Below are 25,223 nucleotides of genomic sequence, written 5' to 3' on the forward strand. Positions count from 1 at the left end.
AGTTTTCATTGCATTTTGAATACTCAGGAAATTGTGCAACTAATACTACGAAATCCATTATCATTTTTAAAAGGAAATGGATGAGATCAAATTGTACTCAAGGAAAAAATTGGGGTGCTGAACCATGACTTCTTCCCCATTTCTCTATTTTCTTATTTCTTGATTTGTCTTTATTTTGTGTAAATATAAAATAAGGTGGCTTCGGGGAGACCACTTATACACTTTCCTTCTTGGAAACCAATACAAGAGATATTAGTAGCCTCCCATTATCCTAGAGGGATACATTCCAAGACCTCCAGCGGAGGCCTGAAACGCGATAATACCGAACCCTGTATGTGCTATATTTTTCCCATACATACATAACTAATAATAAAATAGAAAAATAATAGCAGCATACTGAAATGCTTTGTGAATATGGTCTCTCTAAATATCTTATTGTGATATATTCATGCTTCTTGTGATGATGTGAGATAATGGCTTATGTGACAAAGTTAAATCAGGTGAATGATGTAGGCATTATGACAGGATATCAGGCACTACTGACCTCTGACAATACATCAGAGGAAGAGCATATGCATCAGATGGCCCTGGATCATTGAACCCTGGTGATGCCAGGCAGGGACAGTCAAAACATGGATACACTGGACAGAGGAATGATTCATGTGCCATGTGGGATGAGGAGGATAGAAGAAGATCTCACCACACTATTCAGAACAATGAAATTTAAAGTTTATAAATTGTTTATTTCTGGAATTTTCCACTTAATATTTTTAGGCTGTGTTTGATTGCAGGCAACCTCAGGAAGTAAAACCACAGATAAGAAGTGATGACTGTATTTTCTAATCCAATGATAATCTTTCTTATGTCATTTTTTATGCTTCCTTGCTTTATTCTGGAATTTATATCCTTCCATGGTTTAGCCCAGCCTCAGTTTACTTCAGGGTAAAGTGTAATACTAATCATTTCCCCAATATTCTGGTTTATCTTCAGATCATATAAATCTTTGGCCTTTTACTAACTGCTGTATTTTGGATATGAAATGTATCCCAAAGGCCCTGTGTTGCTAGTCTGTAGTGCTATTGGAAGGTGATGAAACTTTTAGGAGGTAGGTCTAAAGGTCATTGGGGTTATGCCCTTGAAGGGGATATTGGAGTCCCAGTCCCCACCCCCACTCCCCTTCTCCTTCCCGGCATTATGAGATGAGCAGACCTCTTCCACCAAGTGCCCCAGCCATAAGGTTCTGTGCTACCACAGGCACCAACTGGACCAAGCAACCATGGACCGAAAACTGTGAAGCCATGAGCCAAAATAAGCCTTTCCTCCTTCTAAGTTGTTTATTTCAGGTATTGTCACAGTAAGGGAAAGTTGAGTAACACGCTAATCATTTCTCCAAATGAGTCATATAAATTAGGATAATTTTTACTATTAAAGCTTAATAATTTTCCATTTTGAAACTTGTGCCCTTTGCTGGGTCCACATAAAATGGTATGTAATAGAAAGTTGGCAGGATCAATAATTTTATTTACACAAATACAAATACATTATATTATTCAACATATTATTGTGTGGTGTTGGTATGGTAACAATAAGGTTTATCCAAAGGCTTGCAATTACTGATTATTATAGTGTTATCTCCAACTAGGTAAGAGCAATTTAAGAAGCAAGGGAAACACAATTATATTCATACTTTGGGAGTTTTTCAGGAAAAGCTCCTGATGAATAATTTCTAGAAGCAGATATGATGGGATGAGTTTCAGGCTATGAAAACAGGACAGAGTAAAAGAGAGGCAGTTTTAGTTCAAGGGTGGCAACATCTCCCGAGTAGTGTCTGTGAAAGATGAAAAGAATTTGATGCTTTCAAAAAATCGAAATGATGGAGAATCTTACCTGAAAACACCATAAAAAGCAAACTGTAGCAACACTGAAATTTCAATGAACCTGAGATATTTTTAATGGCAGCCCAGCTGCATTGTAACAATGCCCTAAGGGTAAGACTAACTGGGGCTAAATCCATGTTCCACTATTGACAGACAAGTGGACCTAGGTAAGGTTTAATTGTTTCATCCTCAGTCTCCAATGCGGAGGCAATGATAGTTTACAGAGTTGCTTAAGGAATTAAACATTCAATATGTGTAAAACCCATTAAGCAGTCAGTGATAGATAAGAAATTCTTAATATTCGAACTGAAGATTTGTTTCCAAAATATTATTCATAAAGACACCCAAGGGGACAACACAATTTAACACTAAGAACTGAAATACCTGGTAACAAGAAGATAAAATGTCTAGCCACACAACACTGAAATAAAACATATAACTAAGAAAATCTTTTATTTTTTATTTTTCTCAAAGTATAAATTATAAGACTTTCTAGGGAATACATTTTTTATAATAAGTATCTCGTGATTTGGGTAAAAAGAAAATAGATGATTATTTTTTAAGTTTAAATCTATTGAACTTAATTATATGTCCAGGTTTTTTAAATATAGCAAGTATCTGGACCATTTTCTAAGAATAAACAAAGAGAAAAAAAAAAGACCTTTAAAATAGTGATGAAATAGCACTGTCCCTCAACCACAGATATAGGGACTCCAGATTCACCCAGTGCACGCTACCTCTGCATTCATCACATTTATGCCTCTGGCACCCAGGTCTTCCTCTTCCTCTTATCTGTATGATAACTCTCTCAGTGTGACATTTTTGTCCTGCATCTTCTTTTTCCAGGTGTTAGACCTGGTCCATCACTCAACCTGCTCTGAAATTAACCACAACTGGACCAATGGCCCTCAACCTATAGCTCTGCTGCACTCTGTCGCACAGGACATAGGAATTGTTGACTTGTCCCCTCAAATTCCTAAATTTCTTCTACCTCCTCTTTCAAGGCTGTTGGCATGTGTGTCTGGGAGCAAGGGTAAAATGAAGGTGCACACTGCGGGGTGCATCCTCCCGAGCTTCACTCAGAGTCTCCCTTCTGCATATCACGTTGCCCTTTAACTTGGGGCAGACTGTCCTCTCTCAGAGTGAGTTTTGTTCCAGGTGGCTTCCTCAGTCACCTTTCAAAATTGACCCCTTTAGGTCTTTCCAATGCAGTCCTCCAAATGAATATGTTTGAATCCTAAGGAGACAGGGTTCACAAATTAAGGTTTTTACTCCATAGAAAAAGGGAAATGTTCCTTAAATTTGGCACAGGATGTCCGGTGTGTTCCCACCCACTCTGCTCTCAGAGTGCACTGGCAGAGCTTCCTGAAGAGCCCTCATGGCCTGACCTGCTAGGCCTTTTCAGTTTTCACTTGCTTGACCTCAGCGTTATATAGTCAGGACTGTTTTCTGGAAACTCATTTTTCTTGGCTTTGCCAAGACTGTTCTCTCCTGGTTTTCTTTCTACTTTACTTCTCAAAGAAAATGTTTTCATGTCTATATTTCTAGCCCTGATCATTTTTATAGCAGGGAAAATATACATTACCTTCTTTCCTTCTTTCCCCTTCTTTTCTTTTTTCTTCCTTCCTTTCCTTCTTTCTTTACTATATTTCATTACCATATTTCTAATTGGCTGTTTTAAATGTAAGCTTGGATGGTCTCAAAAGCAGCCATAATTGGAGATTTCGAGTTGACATTTTCAAAACCCGTTCCCTTCCTCTGTTCACACAGTTCTGCATTACTGTCTCTATTAAGACAATTTTCACCCACTTCCCTATATAAAAACCTCAGACTTCAACTTTGCTTTCTCTCACTGTCAACATCAAATTTTCAACATTACTTATTAAACTAGGTTGAATATTCTTCCAAAGTGCCTCTGAAATACAGTCCTTCTTGGTAATTCTAGCTCTAGTTCAAGTCACTTATCATGCATTAAATAATCAGCAGTAATAATTAATGTCCAGCATCTTCCCATTCATAGTAAATCCTTTATCTCGAAGACCACATCAATTTGTGTCACACTAGTGGTTAAAACTTGTTTCCACTGCATGTGGCTATTTACAATCTATTTCCACCAATCTTTCCACCCTCATCCTATCAATCAAGTTTCTTACATTCTACCCAAAGAGTCCATCCATCACTTCCTGAACGTGCCATTCATTTTTATACTTCCTTCCTTTTTTTTTAAAGAGACGAGAGAGAGAGAGAGAGGGAGAGAGAGAGAAAATTTTTAATATTTATTTATTTTTAGTGTTTTTTTTTTCCAGCGGACACAACATCTTTGTTTGTATGTGGTGCTGAGGATCGAACCCAGGCAGCGTGCATGCCAGGCGAGCACGCTACCACTTGAGCCACATCCCCAGCCCCAATATACTTCCTTCCTTTGCTTCAATAGAGAAGGGAGGCAATTTCTGGAAAAGAAAAATGGAAAATTCCAGAAAAGGCCATGGAGGTAGGCTATTTCTCGTCAATCAAATAAGTGACAAATTCACCAAATTACAACAAGATAGAATATCTTAAAAGTTGGCTAAGCAACAGCTAAATAAGCAAAGAGTTACAATATAACAAAATTTTCTAAATGACACTTATTCACTGAAGGACTAGAACTACCAATTGTCCCAAGACAAAATTGTTTGCAAAAAAAGAAAAATCAGCAAACTACAGCCCTCTCCTGGAGAGTCATGATATATATTTTTATTCTAAGGATTTCAGAGCAATTATTCTTTATAAACATCAGGAAATTGTTCACATTCTGAACTTATTCCTTTTTAATGACTTGAACTTGATTTTTTAGCTAGCAAATAAGGCCTTTATGACTATTTCTGCCTCAGGTGCTTTTAAACTCTTTAAGCCTCTGGGTATTTCCTAAACTCAGGATGGGAAAGAGTTTTGGGCTCATTAGACAATTTCCAGAGGGTCCAGGGCAAGCTGGGAAACAGGCTGCAATCTCATCTCTAATCAATCTTTTGTCAGACTCAAGCAAATCCTACCTTATTTAAAGTTTCGAATACTTTATCCTCATTACATTTCTGAGGCAACTAGGATTTTGTAGAAATTTGATACAATTTCTCCAAAGAACGCCAAGCTAGTTTTCAGGCTTAAGGGCTAAAAATGTATCTAGGTGGATTTGTTTATAAGAAAGCTACATGTATTTGTTAGACCACAAAGATTTTACTGGCCAAACTTTGGAATTTAATTAAATATTCATTATATTGATTTATTCTAAGAAATAAATGCATGATAAAAACTACTATAGAACAACTCAGGAGCACTAGAATCATCTACTACATTCAAAACGATTTGTTAAACTCCCAGTTCATGCTCCCTATAAAGTTTATTTCTTAAGAATTTGGTGTTTGTACCTAAAATGTGATTGTGAGTCATCAAGCGTAGAGAAAGATCTTAGTGAACCCAAGAACACACCTTGCTAGGTGTTTTCTAATGTGTCATTCATAAAAAGGAGCCATGGGGCTATCCCACAGTGCAATTGTGTAATTATGAGAAATTTAAAGGGAAATATTTGAAGATTAAAGATTGGAAAATCCCTTATCTTTCCTTTGTGATGAAAAAAATCCCACATAGTTAAACAGATAAATAAAAGATATATCCAAACAGAAGTCACAAATAAATCATCAGTATACGTGTAAGTCATGCCTGTGTAGATACTGTCAGAGAAAGAAAGCTGTGAGGTGGTAACGGGAAACTATTTCTAAATATGAATATATTAACAGTTGATTAAAAAAGAAGTATTTTGTTGTAATCTTCACATGTGACTCTAGTATAAAAACAGAATAAATACTAAAACATAATTTTCAAAATAAATATCAGGACTTCTATGGAATCCTGTAACTTCTTACCTAATGTAATAATAATAATTATAATATTTAGGTTTAGGTTTAATCTCCCTGCTATTTGTTTTATGTAAAATTTAATTCAAATTGTATTCTTTTTGAAACTGAAAATATTTTTATTATACTTCAGAAATTACTTAAATTTCATCTGCATTTTATATTCAAAATTTTATACTCAAAGTCTTTATAAGCAGGCACAGTGACATATGATCGTAAGCTCAGCAACTCAGCAGATTGAAGCAGGAGAATCACAAGTTGAAGGCCAGTATCAGAAACTTAGTGAGACGCTGACTCAAACTAAATAAAGAAAAGGACTGGAGATTGTAGCTCAGTGGTAAAGCATTCCTGAGTTCCATCCCCAGTACCAAAAAATAGATGATTAGATAGATTAGATAGATAGATAGATAGATAGATAGATAGATAGATAGATAGATAGATATTGACAGTAGGAGGAAGGAGGATGGATAGGAAAGCAACTTCCTTTTATTTATATATTCAACAAATCCTTATTGAGTTTCCACCTCCACTCCACTGGCACTATGCAAATAATGGTGAACAGGGGGACATGGTCCTTTTTCTTATGGAACTCATTCTTATGAACTCAAGAATCCAGGGTAATTGCAGCATCAGTGGGAAGAAGAGAAGGTCTGAAATGTACTTGATGAGGAAGGCAGAGCCTAGATTACAAATAGCCTCCCTTTTATTGTAAATACATGATAAAATTTTGAACTTCCTGGTTGGACTCAGAGATTAATAACATAAAATTGTATTTTGAGATATCAGCTAATACTTATAAAGTTTATGGATTATTTTGTGGAAGTTTTTTCCATAATAATATCTAACATTGTTCTTCCATGCTGTATCATATCCCTGAAGATCTGAGAATAGCTTAGTTATGAGGCCAGGTGCAGTGGTGCCTACCTATAATTCCAGATACTTGAGAGGCTGAGGAAAGAGGATCTCAAGTTCATGGCCAGCCTTCACAACATAACAAGACCCTGTGTCAAAATAAAAAGGATGAAGTTCAGTGTCAGAGTACCCTTGGATTCAATACCCAGGATCAAAACTCAAAAACACTGTTATTTGTAGCATTTTTTAAAAAATTGTACCACTATACTGAAGGCAAAGATCCAAATCTTGGCAAGAAGAAATATAGGAATTTTTGGTAGCAGAACACATTTCTCTCAGTTATGTTACTAAGCATTGCAGTGACTAATAACTCGGTGTTGTTATGACAACAAAGGATACTAATGGCCCAAATATCAGTATGTATTTTATTTGTATATATCAGGAAAGTATTGTTTTCTCTCTTTCTTCATCTCCAATGCAGCTTTAGAGGTTATATGGAATGTGAAGTGAGTTGGACATTATACACTCATTGATTCTAAATTCAAAATATAATTTCTAACATCAAAAGAATTGCTTTATTTCTGCTTGCCAAAGGATGGGTCTTGTGTATCCTAATGTAATGAGATAATATTTTAATATAAAAACCTGCCATAAGTAAAAATATTTATCTTAAGGCAAAAACTAATACTTAAACACTTTTATTAGACATAACTGGCTTTTAACTAGGCATAGTGGTGCATGCCTGTAATCCCAGAGACTCAAGAGGCTGTGGCAGAAGAATTTCATGTTCAAAGCCAGCCTCAACAACTTAGTGAGGTCTTAAGTAACTTAGCGAGATCCTGTCTCAAATTTTTTTTAAAAAAATTCAGAAGGGCTGGGGACGTACTCCAAGGTTAGGTGTCCCTGGGTTTAATCCTTGGTACCAAAAAATAAAATAAAGTAAAAAATAAATGAGAGAGAAAGAGAGGGAGAGGGAGAAAGAGACCTGGCTTTTTAGTCTGAAGGCCAAGTGTTATTTAATTATTCAACAAATATTTATCATCTGCCATTTGCCAAAAAAAAAAAAAAAAAAAATGTGATCTCTGCCCTGATGGAGCCTTTGCTCTAATGGAGAGCAGATGTCAGTTGTGTATGTAATCACATAAAGAAAGTATCTTAGAAATGACCCACAATATTATAAAAGAGCCTATCAGGGGATCTATCTTGGTTCAGGAAGTGTCAGGAAAGTTTTCCCCAAGTGACACCTGAGCTGAGGTCTCAGAAGGAAATAAGAGTTAACTAGGTACAGAAGAAACTCCCAGATACAAGGACCAATAAATGAAAGACTCATGACTTAAATAATTACTGATGTGAATACTGGGAAGCTCCCACTGCTACTTAAGCTTTCACAGAAGACCAGTTTATTAGTCACATTTTATGCAATTAACATCAAGTGGCAATGTCCTTTACTAGACAACCTCACTGATGCCAAACAGTGATATCTAAATATTAAAGTAAATACAAGACAGCATATTTTTCTTATGCTTTTATTTAAAGCTTTTTAACCAGAGCTTCATTTGAAAGACTAAAGAACCATGATTTGTATGGTTTACATGCCATCAGAGCGTAAAACAATAGTTTGGGGGAGTGGAGTACTACAAACATGAAATCACCAGATTTCCAGATGCTTTTTAGTTACAAAGACAGGTAGTCTGGATATAAGATATACATCAATTTATCACATTAACTGGAAAGCAAATATATGACAAGAATTTATCATGGATAAGTGTCATCCAGAAACATGCTCATGGTCATCATCAACAATGTCAAAAATCCTGCTGGACACATTTTACCTGATATATTCAAGATCACCAATAAATAGAAGTAGTCGGAATATCCATACTTCCCTGTTGTACTGCTTTGAGTTTGGCCCAATTCTACCCAGTTAGCATGGTTTTACACCCTAGTTACAGTTCTTGAGTCAGATAACCCAATTAGAGCCAGTGAGGCATAGGGGAAGTTTATGTGAAAAAATTTTTCTGACTCTTCTTAGGGAGTGCTAGAATTAACACTTTCCCTTGCCATTCAATCATTCAAATGTGTAGTTGGTGACCATTTACAAACATGAAGAAAATTAGTACTTACTGATTTATTTATTTTTGTGGTACCGGGGATTGAACCCACAGGCACACTACCATTGAACAACATCTCAGCCCCACCCCCCCCCTTTTTTTTTGCTACCGGGGATTGAACTCAGGGACAGTCACCCACTGAGCCACATCCTCAGTCTATTTTGTATTTTATTTAGAGACAGGATCTCACTGAGTTTCTTAGCACCTCATCATTGCTGAGGCTGGCTTTGAACTTGTGATCCTCCTGTCTTAGCCTCCAGAGCTGCTGTAATTATAGCATGTGCCACTGCACCCTGCCTCAGCCCTTTCTTAATTTCAAGACAGGATCTCACTAAGTTGCCCAGATTGGCTTTGAACTTGTGATCCTCTTGCCTCAGTCCAAGTAGTTAGGATTACAGCTATGCACCACCGTGCCCAAAGAAAATGAGCCTGAAACTAAAATTTGACATTTGGGAAGGCAGAAGAGAGAAAGGAGACATCAGGTCCCCAGTGATATGACTGAGCTGCTAAAAGTAACCAACACCAAGACTCACTTTACCTCAGGACTCTCAAGTTATGTGCTCCTTCAGTGACACATTTTTCTGCAACTTGTGACTGAAAGCAGCCAGTACACCACACTGAATCATCCCAGTGATCTCTACTGAGGCCTTCCTTAATCTCTCAAAGTCGAATAGTTTCTCCTTTGTGATCCTAAATTCCTTCTATCCGTCATACTACAATGGCTTTAAATTTCAGTCTGCTTCCCCAAGAGACTGAACACCTTAAGCAAAGGAGCTTATGTTATTTGCTGCTATGAGTGTAAGAATAAATGTGTGGGACTGCGGTTGTGGCTCAGTGGTAGAGCACTTGCCAAGCACAGGTGAGGCCTGGGTTTGCTCCTCAGCACCACATTAAAAAAATTTAAAAAAAAAAAGTAAATAAATAAATAAAGGTCAAATTCATTTAAAAAAAAAAAAGGACTAAATGTGTTCAAAAACAACCCATCCTTTCTCCATGAAATCACATGTATTTAACAAAGGGTTTCTAAACCTTCACACTAATGATATTTTGGGCCAGATGATTCTTTGTTATGGAGTATTCTGTGCAATGCATGTTTAACAGCCTGCTCAGCCTCTACCCAGTAGGTACCAGTAACACCATCTCCCCCTATTGTGATGATCAAAAATATCTGTAGGAATTGACAAATAACCCCTAGGAAGAACTATAATCTCCAGTTGAGGACAATTTACTGACCTAACATTAATAACCAAGAGTTTAGAGTTTATTACAAACATCTTCTTGAGCTTTTAAGTCACTGGCACTTTATAGACTTCTTATAAGAACATATTATATCCAACCCTGAATGTGAACAGAAAGAGCTATGGACCCCACAAAGGGCAAATTATATCAGTTTTGTGTAAAACTATTGGTTTGGTATATAATAAAGGAGCACTGGAGAAAACTATACCTTTAATGGATTCAGGATGAAATCTCACACACCAAACCTGCTTTGCTCACAAGCCAATCCCTCTCCAGTAACTTCCCTCCAGAAGAGACAAGTCACTTTCATCACTGGAAAAGACGGAAAGGAGGAGAAATGTCTTATCTAGCAGGAATAGTGCAGTAGGTGCCCATAACAGAAAAACTTGGCACCAAACTTTTATTACCTCCTCATTTCTTCCCAATTCCCAATCTAATGCCCAGATGATTTCTCCTCACTTAAAATGAGGTCTTCAAGCTGTTACTAATTATAAACTCCTTCCCAGGAAGGTGTTTTCACTCAGAGTGAACAAGCAGGTACTTGAGCCCACACAACCTCCTTGGCCTCAGGGCAAGTTCTCTGCCTGACATGCTTCTCTAATGGTCAGAATGATGACAAACGGAAGCTGCAGAACTGAGCGAACCATCCAAAAATCTTGTTTGGATGATGAAGTTTTCTGTAATATGTAAAGAATTCAGAAAAATAGTGCAAAATGAATGCACCTCACTGTGATCTGACATACTAGTCCATAAGCATTTTTAGTTTCATACCATATTTGTACTTATACCAAATCGCTACTTGAATATGTGATTTTGATAAATGTGAAAAACACCAATTATACTCATTTTGATTTTCCTTTTCCCCTCTTATGTTAAAGCTAACACAATGTTTGTCTTTGAATCCAGATTATAGTTTTAAATATTGATTTTCATATTTTTTTTCCTTTTTGTCTTTTTGGTTTTGTTTGTTTGCGGTACTGGGGATTGAAACCAGGGCCCTGAAGCATGCTAGGCAAGTGCTCTACCACTGAGCTACATCCCCAGTCCTTTTCATTTTTTTTTTTTTTTTTTTTTTGAGACAGAGTCTTGATAAGTTGCTTAAGGTCTCACTAAATTGCTGAGGCTGGCTTTGAACTTGAGATTCTCCTGCCTCAGCCTCTGGAGTCGCTAGGATTATAAGCGTGCATCACCATGTCCAGATTTGTCTTTTATTTTGAGATAGTGTCTCACTAAATTGCTCAGGCTGGCCTTGAACTTGTGATCCTCATATATCAGCTTCCCAAGCAGCTGGGATTACAGGCGTGTGTCACTTAGCCTGGCCTCATATGTATGTTTATTAAATGTTTACAAGGTATAGTGGTGCACAGTTTGTAATCCCAGCTACTCAGGATGCTGAGACAGGAAGCCAGGCTGGGAAGCTTAGTGAGACCATGTCTCAAAAAGAAAAAGGGCTGGAGATGTAGCTCAGTGGTAGAGCAAAACTGGGTTTAATCATTGTTTTAGTAAGCTTTATTGCTGCTGTGACCAAAAGACCTGACAAAAACAACAATTAGAAGAGGAAAAATGTATTTGGGGGCTCACAGATTCAGAGCAGATTTAAGTAAAGTGGTTCCCTGAGTCCATATAGACTGCCAGTTCCATTCCTCAGGGCACCAGATGAGGCAGAACATCATGGTGGAAGAGTGTGACAGAGGAAAACTGCTCATGTGATGATTAGAAAGCAGAGAAAGAGACTAGGCTATAGAGATAAAATATATAACCCAAAGGCATGCCCTCAAGGACCCTCCTCCTCCAGCCACACCATACCTGCCTTCAATTACCACTTAGTTAATCCCTATCAGGGGACTAACTTACTGATTGGGTTAAGACTCTTCTAACCTGATTATTTTACCTCTAAACCTTCTTGCATTTTCTCACACATGAACTTTTGGGGGACATCTCACAACTAAACCATAACAATCATTAATACCACAAAAAAAGTTCTCAAATAAAAGTCTTGATTCCAAACATAAAGAAATTAGTGAGATTCATACTATTATAATGTAATAATTATAATAATTAAGATCATTAATATGATCAGGAATGTTAACGATTATGCTTTATTTCCTAAGGTACTCTAGGAAATAATATAACCTGGGGCTCTTGATCAATCTAGCCACGAATGGAATTTCCCTATTTCCTCTATAGAAAAGAGATTTTTTTATTTAAAAAAAATAAAGTTGTAAACATAAAAGAATCTCTTGAACATGTAATGAAAGACCATGATAGGCATTTTTATGATTTTGCTATGTAGAAGGCAATATTCTTCAGATTACCTAGGGGATTACTGTGTAGGAAAAAAAAAAAAAACCTACTATATTCTAAACACAACCCAAATACGTTTGTGACCAGATCTGTGGGGGATTTGCTACACTGATCAATTCTCTAGATGTTTTATTAATTCAACTTTGACACTGTCAATAAGCCCCATTCATTAAAGGCTCAGTCCCATCAGACTGTCCCCCACTTCAAAAGCCAGTCATAAGTTCCAAGTTGTTTAACCTGTACTTCTGACCAACTGGCTGTAAAGCAAAACATTCCCATGACCTCTGATTTGCTAGATGGCTCCCAGAACTCAGGGAACCACTTTACTTAAATTTGCCCAATTACTGTAAAAGTACATGAATTCCCAGCTAGTTGGAAGAGCTGAACCGGGCAAGCTGTATGGGAAGTGGCGGGAAGCCCACATGCCCTCCTGGGTGTGCCATCCTCCAGACTCCACAACTCAGCTTTCCGAGGGCTGTCCAAACCCAATCTTCAGGAGATTTTATGTAATCTTCATTATATAGCCATATCTGATTAAATTGTTGGTGACTGGTGATCAACACAACCTTCAGACTCTTTACCCCTGTGTCAGAGGGTGAAATTAAAAGTTCCAATCTTCTAATGATAGGGTTGGTTATCCTGGCAACCTGCCCTCATCCAAGGCCATCCAAGAAGCTCCAGTCATCAATCATCTCATTAATATACAAGAACTTTTTTTTAGATACTCCAGGGGTTTTAAAAGTTGTGGAGACAAAGACCAAACATGTATTTATTACAAATCACAATATCACAGATCCCATATCCTAATTAATGTGGAGCTACTTTTCCCTAACTGTATACCCTATCTAATAATCATCTCATCTGTTAAATTCCTATAATATGGTAAATATGCTTATATAATTCAGTTACTCTCTCCCCACACACACAAAGAAGGTAAACTTTGAAGTAATACTATTATTTCTATTTTTCAGATGAAAACTAACTTTTAGAAAAGTTAGTTTCTTGCCTGAAGTCTTATAGTTTGCACAAAACTAAATGTGTTCTTTCTATGAAATAAAGCAATGAATATCTTGTCCATCAAACATATGGGGCCAGTATCTGCTTGGCTCTGGTAAGGGCCTCATGACAGATGGCATCATAGTAGCCTACTGATGAAATCTTTGGCAACTGGTGATTACCAGAAGTGGTGCACAAGGGGTGCACAAAGACGTGGTGAACGTAGGATGAGGAAGAAGGATTCGGGGAAGGAGCCAGACTTGCTTATGACAAGTCATTCTCTTTGGAACTAATCAGTCACGTGAGACCTGACTCACTCCCCCAAGACAGCACTGATTCCCTTGTGAGGGTGGAGCCTCCAGAACCTACCTGCTTTGTACAAGGTCCTAACTCTTAAAGATTCCACCATCTCAACACCACCACCCTGGGGACCAAGTCTCCAACACATGAAGCTCTGAGGGACAAACCTCCAAGGTAACAGTGCTTGTTTATATAAAATAGTGTGTGGCAGAGTATTTAATGCAGGGAATCTGTTTTGAAGTCACCTTAGCTCGTTCTAATAAACCAAGCACAAAGCCAAGAAACCAAGAAAGACTAGTGCTAAGAGTCAAGCTGATTTATTGACATATGATTTCTATGATGGGATATAACATATACAGATATAGTTAGGAAATAAAATAGTCTCATCTTGAATGTCTGAATCAGAAATCTCAAATATGCCTGTCTCCCTTCTTAAAATGGCACTTGTGTCATTTCTGTTTCATTCCCAACTCCTGCCTACTTGCCTGAAGAATAAAATTGGAGATAGAATTCAGAGTGGAGAGAGAAGAAGGATGTTAACACATGGGGGAAAAAATAAGTAAAATGTATAGTTAGGAAAGTATTTTAAAAACACTATTCGTTCATAATACTTTGAACTTTAAATGAAAAGAATAATATCAATGTCATCTTTCAAATCTTGAGGTACCCTGCTTTAAATGCCTTATAAACATAGTCTCTGGGGCTTATTCTGTTCCAATCAAGGAGATCTCTCTTTAAAATATTAACACATCTATCAGCAGGAGGTACATGGACTTCATCCAAAGGCTCAAACAGAAGATGAAGAGAAAGTAAAATATTTATACAATAAGAGTGAAGAAAGAAGGCCAAAGTCTTCATCACTTTGTTTATGATTTAACTAAAAGGATATATTTCTGAATTTAATTAACTTCCTTATTTAACATCTACAAAAGGCTATAAACTATATATAGAAATATGTAAGTATAGAAGAATTTAAGAGAAAATAAAAATTGCCCATAGCTCCATTGCTCAAACATAAAACAATCCGGAAATTTATTTTAAGCTTTTTATTTTCACTTCAACATTGGGAAAATATTTTATAAAAGATTTCGATTCTCTCTGTTTTTTCTTACTACGGTGAAATGACCATTCATTTACATTATTAAATATTTTCAAAACATAATTAATCATCATTCATAATATCCCATTATTAAGACATGTCATAACATAGTAAACCATTTGCTATTTTGGACATATTTATTTCCTCAGGAGAAATTACCAGAAGTAACATTGTTGGTTTAAAAAATCTACACTTTTTCTCAGGGTCTTAAAGAATAGTGGTAAATGGCCTTCTTTATTCTTAAATACCTTCTGATTGTGATTTTATGTAATTTTGTTTATTAATTTTTTGCAGTGTTGAGGCGCAATCCCAAGTCCTAGCACATACTAGGCAAACATTCTACTACTGAGCTATATCTCCAGTCCTGATTGCCATTTTAACATAAACCTAGGAAATGACTGATAATTGGCGATTATGCTCTTATAATTCAGTCATATTAGCAGTTCTGTAATTTCCTTTGTTTTCTTTTGTATTTTCTTACATTTTTCTCTTTCTCTCTTATTGACTCTCTAGCGAATTGATAGATGCCAGCAACACAGCAAGTGTGGGAATAAAGAAAAACAGGCTGTTCAGGTAATCAAGATTTACTCTTATCTAGCACAACAGAGAAAAGAGATTCAGATGAATGTATGGAGCATCAGACTATTATCATTACTATAATCAAGTATTAATAACAGATGAAAATACTAAATCCAGAAAAAAAATTAAAAGCATTCTTCCAGATTAAAAACATTTGTCTTTTAACAATGCTAATGGTCTTTGCTTTCCTTTTTTTTTTGGTACTGAAGATTGAACCCAGGGGCACTTAACCACTGGCACACATATACACCCCCAGTCCTTTTTGTTCTTTATTTTGAGACAGGGTCTCCCTAAATTGCTAGGGCCTCACTAAATTGCTGAAGCTGATTTTGAACTTGCAGTCCTCCTGCCTCAGCCTCCCCAGTTGCTGGGATTACAAGCATGTGCCACTGCACATGGCGCTACATTTCTTCTACTTCATTCTTTGTCTACTCAACAAATATTAAAACAGTCAAAACCCAGTTTTAACAACTTAGAGTAGTCAAAGGTTTCAGAATTACAATATTATGAAAATCTAAGAATTACTAAGAAAGATAACATGGTACAATGGCGAGAGCCATGTTTTCTGAGTCAGAAGCTGGATTTATCACTAAAAGCTGAATGACTTCAAAAGGTCATTTTAAATGCACAGTATTATAGGCTCTCAATTTAAAAAAAAGGCGGGGTGATGTTTATGCTTTATGTCTAACATTAATGTAATGAACATAATATTATAACATGTTTCCATTAGACTCAAAATATTTATTGAGTGCCCTTTTGCATCCCAAATATTATTCTAGATACAACAAAGAAAGATGTGCATGCTGTCCAACTTCCTGGAATTTATAAGAGATTGATGAGAATTATGACTCACAAAATTACAACAAATGTTACAAAAGAAAATATACAGGGTGCTAAGAGAGCTGTAGAACCTGGGATTTAACTATGAAGGGATGAGGGGTTCAGGCTTAGGAAGAGTAGATAATGGGAAAAAGGACTGGTATCTTTAAGAGTTATCAATTTGACTGCCAATAGGAATAAAAATAGCAAACAGAACAAAATTCGCTTTGAGAAACTTATGTGACTCCATTTTTTATAAACCAGCCTCTACCTCAGAGCAAAGCCTGTCCAAGGAAGGGGGCGTGACCCTTGTCCTTGGAAAAACCCACAGAGCACTCCTAGGCACATACCCACCTTGCTGAGTTGTTTGTCTGCAAATAACAGGAAAGGTCTGCGGCACCGGTGTCCCTGACTCATTAGGCTAGGTGAGGACCCATAGCAACCCCCTAGCAACCACCAATCACATGAGACAGGGAAAATACCTGGGATGTCAGATGACCCCCAAGTAGTTTATGGTGGTTGATTAAACATGTTGGGAAACCATGTAGTTTAGCACGTACACCCCTCGTGGCCTAAACCAATCAGTTCAAAGGAATCGCCCTCTTGTATTAACCGATCACCCCTACCCAACTAGTTCCCACCAGTGAATGTGCTAATTAATGTTAAGAGTTGTGTGATTTTCCCATGGTATGGAATGATTTGCAGTGTGATGTTGTGATGCATAGAGTATCCTCCCAAAACCTATAAAATCTCACTAAACAAAGGACCAGGACTCACTCCCTGGGACCGCTGCATCGAAAGGGTTGTGAGTCCAGGCTCAAGCTTGCAATAAAGACTCTCATGTGAGTGCATCGGATTCAGCTCCTGGAGGTGTATTGGGGTCCCACAAATCTGGCATTACAGCTGACTTTTGGAGAGTAAAAAAAGTAAAGTTGCCATCATGTAAGAGCTTTGAGATTCCACCAGAAAAGAAAAAAATATTTACAGATTTTCTTTAAAAATTGCAGGGGGCTCAGTAGTAGAGAACTTGCCTCGCATGTGTGAGGATCCTGGGTTTGAGCCCCAGCAGCAGTGAGGGGGGAGCCAAGTCCTAAATCATTGGAGACTGACACATGGCAACACTCCGCTGAGCCAAGTAACAGCTGCTCTCTCATTAGGTGCCTCTGCTTTTCCAACTATCCAGAGGTCTCTAAATCCAGTCCTTTTGGTTTTTTAATGAGGCTTCATTAAGTATTCATAATTGATCACAACACTGGCCTTTGATGATCAATTCAATTTTCATCCCTTGTCCCCTCCCCAGAGGTCAGAGGGCAGGACTGAAAACTCCAATACTTTAATTTTAGGATTGGTTTCCTAGCAAAGAGATCCTCCCTCATCCACCAGCCATAGTCATCTCGTTAGCATACAAAAGACACCATTTAACAGATTGGAACTGTGTACAGGAAATGTAGAGGCCAACCAAATACATATTTCACAGTATCAAAGTGCCAGATGTAGCAGGCCTGGTAAACATCAGCTTAATGGATACACTAAGGAAACTTAGGCAGGGAAATTATATACTTATATTCCTCCTGCGATCCTCCTGCCTCAGCCTCCCAAACTGCTGGGATTATAGGCATGTGCCACTGCACATGGTACTACATTTCTTCTACTTCATTCTTTGTCTATACAACAAATATTAGAACATAGTCAAAACCAAGTTTTAAAATTTGAGTTAACTTTCTGGAAACAGTGTGGAAAGTGGATTGTAAAAAGTACCTGGAAAAACTGAAGAATAGAAAAGTATCAATTTGGTTTCTATTCTCAAGTTTCAGATGAAAATCAAGAGTAAATTTTAAATTTTGTGCAGAACAGATTCTACTCTGATAAAACAAAGGCACTGTGACTCTAACTCTTAAAAAATAACAGTGTTACTTGAAAAAAATTGACCAAAATTATTCTAACACAAAGGGGAAAAATCTTTCATAAAAAGTGAAAAACCAGATGATAAAACCTGAGTGATCACAACTTCCCGTCCTTCCCTTACTCAACACAGCACATCCTAGAATTATTCAAATAAACTCAAACTCAGACACACTAAAAAAAAAAGAAAAGGTTATAACTCAGAATGACCCATGAGGCTTATTTCCTGTTATATTCCGTCCCTTTATAATTCTATTTGAATACATTTCAGCAATGATTCATCTTGTAAGTCTGCCAGTAGCCTTTCCTCCGGAGCGAGTGGTTGTACTTCACGTACTACAGCAGAACACAACTGAGAACTTTCTCAGAACACTCCCAGTTACCATATTTGTGGCTCAAAAACTTCACTATATTTTTATGCCTACCTAAATATCCTGTGCAAACAGTTAAAATTAAAACACCAAAGGAGCATTACTAAGTGATTCCTTTGGCCTGCATTTTGGGGACCTGGCCTCCTTCAGTGAGCCCTCCTGCCTGGGGTCTGTGTAAGCCCCATGTCCAGAGTGAGTCACCACCTTCCAGAGACAGCCAGCTGCAGTGGGCATCAGGGCACATCTGACAACACAGCACACTCTTGTTCGATGTTTCTTATGCCCTAAATTATTAGTGAGGTTTAGTCAAGACCACTGTGTGTTATTGTAGTTTCCCCCTTGCTCCCCACCTTGCCCAGCCCCACCTCAAGGCTCAGATCCAAAGTCCATGATGAGCTGAGTTAAAGTAATAATAATAGCTGATATTTATTGAGTTGATATGTATTTATTCATTTAATCCTACAACAACCCTATAAGATAAATAGAGAAGTTATCCTTGGCACAAATAAGGACACTGGGGGATATGGTGATAAGTAATTACTCCATAATAGCCATCACAAAATAGCTCTAGAGATCATACATTTTTTGTTTTTTTGTTATTGTTTTTGGTGTTGTCTGCTACTGGGGACTGAACCCAGCAGTGCTTTATCATGGAGCTAAGTCCCTATCCTCTTTCATTTTTTGAGACAGAATCTAAGTTTCTGAGCCTGGCCTCCAATTTGTGATCCTCTTGCCTCAGCCTCCCGAGTCACTGGGATTACAGGTATGTGCTACTGTGCCCAGTTTAGAGCCCATACTTTTTTTTTTTTTTTTCAGAGTAGAAATTAGAAGTTTATTAAAGGACAGCAGAAAAGACTTCTCCCGGAGGAAGAAGGGGACCCAAGAGGTGGAATCTGTGGAAGAGATGTTGTCTCCCCTTTTTATAGTTCTTTCAGTGATGGAATGTAGGTGGGAAGGCCCCAGGGGTGGGACACAGGTGGGCCAAAGAAGTAATCTGGTCAGGAAGGACTTCTGAGTCAGCGCCTTTTTGCTGGGGGCTGTTCATTAACATTTCTTTGAGGTGGACTTTGGCCTAGGGCCTTTTGGGACTTCATTAACATTCCATGAGTTGTCCTGTGTTTTCCCTGAGTCATTCTCCGCACGGCCTCCATTTTAGATTTCACTCGATATTAGACCCGATTTACCTAAATCTGGCTTCATTCCCCCCTCTAATTTGGGAACTCCTTACTGCTGTAAGGAAGGGGGACAAAGAAGATCTTTCTGGCTTCTTCAGGCTGAAAAGGGACTATGTGGGGCAAGCAATTTGGAGTCCCCCTTTAAAAATCGGGTCTATCGAGTGGTCCATGATAGAAGTCTGATTGAGAAGTAATAGGCTGGAGGGCCATTTGAGTGATGGATGGTGTATAAGAGAAACAATAATTCATTAGTACTGGAACCATATTGATGCAGCAATAAATGCCATAGCACAGGAATATGCCAATGAGTATGATGGCAAATACAAAGACTAAAAATGTTTTCCACCAGGAAGTACCAAGAACCAGGAGCTAAGATATTGTTTCCATGACAAAGTTGCTGAGGACATGGCTTCTATCTGAGCATGTAAATTTTTAAGGATATTTGTCACATTGCGAGAAATGTCAGGGATGTAAACACAACATTTAACTTTTAGGGTTACAGATGTCCTTTTCCTTAAGATACAGTTTAATAATTTAATGTCATCTGGTCTTGTAAAATCCTTTTACTAGTATGACCTCTGTGTCTAATAGAGAAATCTTTAATTCTGTTACTTAGGGCTGGATAACCATACTAGCAAACATTAAGCCTACCTGTGTAGGTTAGAAATAAAGGCCTTAAACTAAAAACTACTCTGGCAGTTCCTTTTGATAGTATCAGGCATTCCTGTCTGAGAATCTCTTTTGCAGCCTCCAGTTTACTTATTTTTGGAAATTACATTTAACTATTATTATTATTTAAAATGCCCAGGGATAGCTTTGACTGTCTTTGCTAAATGTTTAAGATGAAGCAAGTCAAACTGACTTTTGTTTCTATCTATTGTTAACAGTCAGCTGAGTTTCCCTGGGAGTCCTTGGGGAACTTACAGCAGCTTCTCAGTTCCGCTAGTGCCATTTGTGCTAGGATGGGTCTAGGCCTTGCTTGACCATGTGGCTTCCCTTGGAAGCATCAGGGATGTCTCCCTTTTCTGATGACCCTCCTCTTCATAGCAAATGCACTGATTGGCTTTCTGTCCTCCACTGGTCTCATTAATCTCCCTGCTCAGGAGGTTATGTGGCCTAGAGTTGCAGAGCCCTTTGGAGAAGTCCCCTATTCCCTGATTCAGACTGACTCAGAGGGCAAGAGCCAAATTTTTAATTTTAGAACTTAATCTTAAACATCCAGCAAATAAGTTAACAGCCTTATATTAAGAGCACTGGGCTTTAATGTCTATCTCTCTATCCTGTAGGTGATAACTCCTTATCTTATGTTGACCCAGGTTGTGTTCTTAAAGCAGTACCTCTTTAAAACATTAACAGGCAATCCTTAAACCATCTATAAGCAAACTACAAAACAAAACTAACTAGGGTAAAAACATATTTAGCTTATATAATAGCTACCTTGAATTCTGGCAGGGTTATACATCATAATTCCCTGTTTGAGATCCTAGTAATCTTGGCAAAAAAACTACTTTTGGACACAACTTTAACTGTACTGAAATCTGGCCTACTTCTTTCATAGTCACTTTCACATGTAGTGAGATGGGACAGAGCCTTATCTCAAGTAAGGCAGGGAAGAGCCCATACTTTTAATCCCTGTACAATAAGCCTTCTGAAGTACTTGGACTCACCCTTTCTATGTATTACTTAAGGCTTTAATGGATGTGTCTTCTTCTAGGAGACCTTGAGTCTGCCATGAAAATAGGCCCCTGATGGACCTATCTATCAATCCCAGCATGAAAAACTGCATAGCAGTAACCATGACTGAGGTAGAAGCTGGGACCCTTGCTTTCTCTTTTCCTCAATTTCTGGGCAACAACCCCAGAGTTCTTCCTTGTCCTTGTTTCATCTTCATGGAATCAGATTGACAACTGGACTTGTGCTTTTCCTACTTAATGCCATATTGCAGATAATGATCTGATAGCAGAGGAATCTTCTTCTTCATTGGGTTGGAAACAGAAAGGGAAAGAAACCCTCTTTTCCACAAAAGTATCTTGAGGAGGCTTGGTTTGCAGTGAGGACCAATTGTTACTAGGATCCAAATTTTCCAGTTAAACTCGCATCTATTTTCCCCCTAGAGACAGTTTATTTAGCCAAATTCATGGAGTCATCTCTTGAACTGTACTTCTCCTCAGCTCTTTTATTTCCATACAAGTTGCATATCCTACCTATAAATGACTTGAATTTATCCATTTCCCTCCATACTCATCCTCAATAATCTTGCTATCACCTGAATTACTAAAACACGCATTCTACCTGGTTTCCCTGATTCCCACTTGGACCATTTTCCTCTCCGTTTTGGCATGCTACCCAAAAACCTTTGAGCCAGGTGCAGTAGTGCATGCCTATAATCCCACTACTCGGAAGGCTGAGGCAGGATGATTGCAAGTTTGAGATCAACCTGGGCATCTGTCTCAAAATTTTAAAAAGACAAAATAAAAAGGGCTAAAGATGTAGCTCAGTGGTGGGTTGCCCCTGGGTTCAATCTCCAGTGAAAGGAGCGTGGGGAGGGTAAGAAAGAAGGGAAAAGGAAGAGAAGGGAAAGGAGAGGAAGAAGAGGAAGAAGGAGGACTGGAAGGGAGAAACTTGGCAGAATGCAAATGTAGTCAAGGTATGTCTGTGCATAAGATCTTTTAATGTCTCTCCATTTCTTTTAAGATAAAGCAAAACATTTCAACATTGTTTTGAATGACCTGGCCTTAGTGTCTTTCCAAACACATCTTTCATAATCCTTCCCCAAAAATGATCCTTCATTTTCTTCCATTGAACCACTCTTAGTTTTGCTAATTTTTCTTCTTGCCTAATGATGTTTCCACGGCTCTTCCCCATACTTCTCACTGTCCCTTCTTTGCCAGGCTGTCCCCTCCATATTTTGTGTGCTTGCATATGACCGTCTTTCCCCACTGTTTTCAGGAATGGTTGCATTTTAATTGTTATTCCTGTCTAGTTTGTATATCTGGCTACACTACAAGTTATACAAACTATAAACTTTATTTTTATTACTATTGTATCCCTAGCACCCATTACAGTGCCAGACAACTAATAGGCACTTGGTAATCATTTATTGAATGAGTGAGCACATTCCATCTACCACATGATAAATTAAGTGTTCCCACGGATCTATTTGGAAGTTAAACTTTGAAATTAAGTTCAAATGAAAGTTTGTTGGTACTTTAAGAATTTGTTCCATTTTGTCCACTTATTGATTTAGATATGGAATGTATTTTCATGCATTCATCTCTACCTTTGCTCTCTACTAACAGCTTCTGGATTTCTTAAAGTTATTCAAGCAAATAGGAATATAAAGTAAAACCATGATTTTGGGTGGAAAAGTTAGAAATGGCATTAGGAGAATTAGAAATTGGAAAATAGAAAAAGCAAATGATAAAGTGTCAACATATTAATTGGTGTTTACTGAGTGCCCAACAACAGTCTTAGCTGACACCCCTAAAATATGTCTATTTCCTTTATGAATGAAGCAACTTTTCAGAGTGGTTTTCTCTCAATGTCCCTGACAGAGAAGGTTGTTGATAGCCCTGCAGATACTTCTGTCTGCGGAATCAAGTTCAAACATTGACTTCAATGTTTAGTTTCTAGCACTCTAGTAGAATAGTTTTTTATTTGTTTGTTCATTTTGTTTTGAGGAATTTTACCCAATAGATTAGATGCTATGGACAGAACAATAATTTTTGAGGCACTGTGAGTCTTACAAAAGGTTTGGAGTTATATTAGTGTCTTTCTGAAGAGAAGAGTTGTGGATATAAGTAACTATCCAGAGCTGGGAGCAGTAGGCAGCCCAGAGGAGTTTGGGTGCCCCTAGGCAGACTCTTGCGGCAGCACTGAGTTAAGGACACTCAGCTTTAGGTTACTAACAAAGTTTCAAGATGAGCCTTAACTGGCAGCTGATCCAGGATACTTAAATGGGCCTAAAGTAGTACTTTGCTATTAGAACCTCTTAGTAGCCCAAGCACAGGAAAGCCTTTCAGGTGGGATTTTTGCCCTTTTTAGAACCATTGCAATAACACATACTAAGATAAGGCAATTAGCTCATATTCAAAGGTTTCAAAGAAACAATGGTAACATTAAAGTCAGCAAAAACAATAATACATTTATGTCCCCAAGTATTCATGCATGGAGTTATAAAAAAGAATTTTGAGGAAATATGTACTACATGTTTAAAGTAAACAAAGAATTATTTCACAAAGATAACCAATTAAGGGCTGTGAACTCACAGAGTTGAAAGGAAAAAAATGAAACATCTAAAACTGAAAACTTGAAGATGGTGCAGTGGTACACATCTGTCTGTAATCCCAGTGATTCAGAAGGCTGAGATAGGAGGATCACAAATTCAAGGCCCCCCAGGGCAACTTAGCAAGATCTTGTCTCAAATTTTTAAAAAATAATGAAATAAAAATGAAAATATAAGTTGAAATTAAAAAAAAACTCAACCAGTGGGTTAAGCAGTAAATATAACTAAAGAGATTAATGAGGATATATCTTGAGAAATTTCATGGAATGCTTATCAAAGAAAACAAGATATGGAAAATGTGAAAGAGGGTTAGAGGATAGAAAGAAGTTAACCTAGACCCTGATAGAGCTCTAGAGAAGAAAACAGGAAGAAAGGCAAATTTGAAATACATAAAGAGTGTAATGTTGAAATCTAAAAAACAAGAATATCCACAGATTCAGGAGTCTGAACACGGATAACCTAATCATACTGAGCTACCTCTCCCCAGTCTTTCTCTTATTGGAATAGTCTTGTTTTTAATTATTTGTTTTAATTTTTTTCATAAGTGATAAAAGAATACTAAAGTACAGAAAAAGAATAGTCACAATTTGTGGCCAACATATAAGTATATAATCATAAATGTTCGACATTTTCTGGTTTAAGAAATAAATCTGATATTTTGGAACAGTATTGAATAAAGTTTTTCTTGCCTATTTAATTGATCCAGTGCAATTTTGCATTTATGCCTCTGTTTTAGTCAGCTTTTTCACTGCTGTGACTGAAAGACCCAACCAGCACAATTGTAGAGGACTGAAAGTTTATTATTTGAGGGCTCACAGTTTCAGAGGTATTTCCATAGAAAGCTGGCTCCATTTCTCGGGGCTTGAGGTGAGGCAGAATATCATGGAGGAAGAGTGTGGCAGAGAGAAGCAGCTCACACAGGGATCAGGAATCAGAGAGAGAGGTCTCTGCTTCCAGATACAAATATCTACCCCATAGCCAGGCCTCCAATTTTCACCTCCTTCAGCCACACCCCGCCTGCCTCCAGTTAGCACTCAGTTAATCCCATGAGGATTGATTCACTGATTATGTTAAGGTTGTAACCCAATCATTTCTCTTCCAAACCTTTTTGACTTGCCTTACATGTGAGATTTTGGGGGACACCATATCTAAACCATAAAAACCTCCTAACATAAGGTAGAGAATAGACCCACTTTTTCTATTTTCTGAAAGACTTTGTATAAGAGGGCCTCTGTTTCTTTCCTGAATGTTGAGTAGAAGTAGAACTCATCAACAAAAGGCATCTGAGCCTAGAATTTTCTTTGTGCCAAGTGTTTTGACTAATATTCCATTTCTTCATAATATCATTTTATTAAACGTTAATACCTGAAACATCTATAGTCATGTCTTCTTTCTCATTTCTGAGAATTCCTTTACTTTTTTATTAA

General features: G+C 37.6%; 1 long non-coding RNA gene across 1 annotated transcript in view; it reads left to right on the top strand.

Annotated features, from left to right (window-relative positions):
• The window catches only part of LOC131424882 (uncharacterized), a 62,668-nt gene that overhangs the window by 30,319 nt on the left and 7,126 nt on the right, over positions 1–25,223 (top strand). Inside the window, exons 3-4 of the long non-coding RNA XR_009228487.1 lie at positions 15,179–15,238; positions 19,027–19,099. This is a non-coding gene — a long non-coding RNA (uncharacterized LOC131424882). The remainder of the gene's footprint in view (positions 1–15,178; positions 15,239–19,026; positions 19,100–25,223) is intronic.

This window comes from Marmota monax, unplaced genomic scaffold, assembly GCF_021218885.2.
Source record: "Marmota monax isolate L192 unplaced genomic scaffold, Marmota_monax_Labrador192_F-V1.1 WCK01_AAM20220418_F8-fsc00250, whole genome shotgun sequence".
Classification (NCBI taxonomy): Eukaryota; Metazoa; Chordata; class Mammalia; order Rodentia; family Sciuridae; genus Marmota; species Marmota monax.